At 36.4% G+C, this 2,442-nt stretch overlaps 1 long non-coding RNA gene across 1 annotated transcript in view; it reads left to right on the top strand.

Annotated features, from left to right (window-relative positions):
- LOC111818617 overlaps window positions 1-2,434 on the top strand; it is a 16,067-nt gene extending 13,633 nt beyond the window's left edge. The window contains exon 3 of the long non-coding RNA XR_002822567.1: window positions 2,266-2,434. This is a non-coding gene — a long non-coding RNA (uncharacterized LOC111818617). The remainder of the gene's footprint in view (window positions 1-2,265) is intronic.
- Window positions 2,435-2,442: the final 8 nt, after the last annotated feature.

The raw sequence follows: 2,442 nt of genomic DNA on the forward strand, positions 1-2,442 counted from the left end.
GAGTATACTTTTAAGGCTCTTAATTTAATCACATCTGCATATCTGCACATTTCCTTTTATCATGTAAGATATTATTCTTCATAGGTTTCAGAAATGAGGTCATGGACATCTGTAGGAGAAGCTAATTCTCCCTACCACCACTGTAGGATTAACATAAGCAATATGCATTCCCAAGACCCTTCTCCTGCTCCTTACCAGTATGTAGACTGGCCTGCATGATACCTTTTTAATCAGACTGCAAGTTCTACTGACCTAAGCAACAAGACACATCTGCTGCCTCTCCAGCCATAGCAATGAGAGTACCTGAACTCTTCTTGCTCAGGGTCCTAAACTGAATCTCCTCTCAGTTCTTCTTAGACACCAAACAAGTTTCACCATTAGGATTCATTCCAGGCTTATATAGATTTCGCATCTCCTCCTGGATACGTGCTGAATGACAGAGAAGCAAGAACAGTGCTCTGTTCCAGGCCCATGGTGGACAAAGAGTTTTGATTTTGCTCAATCTAGAAAATCTAGGCAAACTCCCCAGATTTTGGGCCTTCCTTATTTCTATTGACTGATCCAGTAAGAGATCCAAGAACAAGAGAATAATACCCTAGATAACATTTACCTAATAACATTTACCTAATTGATACATTTTGTCAAAAACTTTGCTAACTAAGGACACATAATGTATTGCATTATATTTTATCTAATAGAGTGCTATAAAATTTCTTCTGTTAGTGGTCACTTTTCATGCATAATGAAACAAACACTTACAGAGGTAAAGGGACCTGACAAAGGCCAATCACCTAGCAACCCTTATTCAAACTACTCCCCATTACTTTCTTTTTTTCAAAAAGATTATGAAGTGGTATTAAAACAAAAAAATTACAAATGATACAGAATTTCACTAAACAAAATAATATGAATTCCATACTATTTGTTATATTGCATAGTGTTGTCTTCATATTAGTTGTTCATATTGCCAGATACATGCATACAAAACTAGAAGTAGAAAAAAAAAGAAAAATCTGTAAGAAAATAAGAACAGAAAATGGAAAAATAATTGAAAAAAGAAGACTAAGCAAATTAAGCATTAACTGCTCCTTTCCACAGACAAGCAGAAATCCTCAGTATAGTTGTTTAAACCATCCTGTTTACATACATAGATACATGTCTTTTCCCCACTCCTTCTCCTGTCCTTCTTAACTCAGAAATTTCTTCCTTTTGATCAGGTGCATTTACTTTTCCCAGGATCTATTATACCCATCAGATTTTATTTTTTCTTTGAGGTTCTCACACTAAGAAGATAATATGTTTTGCACATGCAGGTGTGATTTATTTCACTTAAGAATATGGTTTCTGGTTGCATCTATTTACCAATAAAAGTCAAAAAATTTATCCTTACGTATACCTGAATACTACTCCACTGTGGAAAAATACCACATTTTCTTTATCCATTCTTCAACTGATGGGCATTTCAATTGCTTCCAAGATTTGGCTACAACAAATTGCTCTGCTATAACTATGGGTGCACATATATCGCTGTGCTGTGATGTTTTCAGTTCTTCTGGAAAAAAATATCCACTAGAGAAATAGGTGGCTTGAATGGGATCCCTAATCCTACCTTTATGAGGAATCTCCACACTGGTTTCCATAATGGTTATTCCAGTGGAGAAGCATTGCACTGGAAATAGCTCAAAGCATCAACAACTAGGACCTCATCTTTTTGAAAAGTTTCTCCACTTCAAAAGACATTACCAACAGAATGAAAAGAAAATCCACAAAATGGGGAAAATATTATAGCCAACTGTCCCTCTGACAAAAGCCTACTATGTAGAACATACAAAGAATTTTTAAAAAGTCAGGCCCCCCAAATTGAAAGACCCAGTCCAAAAATGGGCATCTTGTATGAATTCTACCCATTACCTGCTATTTTCAAAAAATTGATGGAAATTCTTAGGACAATTGCCTTAGCCATCTTGTATATATACATGTGTGGCTAACTCTGTATGCTGATATCTGTGAACTAAGCAACTACATGGAGAACAACAAATATGTAACAAGAAAACCATGCTTGAAATACCTGTCATCTTAGTGGACTGTTTCTAATGTCTTTTTTTTTTTTTTTTTTTTACATTAACAGTAGCCACTGCTCAAGGTTTATTTGGCATTGTAGTTGGGGTGACGCTGCGTTGCGCTGTTCACAGGTAGATCTTTTTCCATTATATGGCAAAGTATACTACTCATATATATATAATACACAAAATAAAACCCTTTAAGACAGTTATGCACAAGACATGCAGTATTGGATTTGTACACTGGATCCCAGGCTAGAACCAACTGGGAAAAGGCCAGACAAGGCTTGGTGGGTGAAGCTGTGTAACCGAGTAACACACATCTGTTTGAAGAGTAACTGGAGCCTGCGCAGTGAGGTGTCTCAGATGCTGGGCTACTTGA

This window comes from Octodon degus, unplaced genomic scaffold (genome assembly GCF_000260255.1).
Source record: "Octodon degus isolate 3935 unplaced genomic scaffold, OctDeg1.0 scaffold00098, whole genome shotgun sequence".
In the NCBI taxonomy this organism is placed as follows: domain Eukaryota; kingdom Metazoa; phylum Chordata; class Mammalia; order Rodentia; family Octodontidae; genus Octodon; species Octodon degus.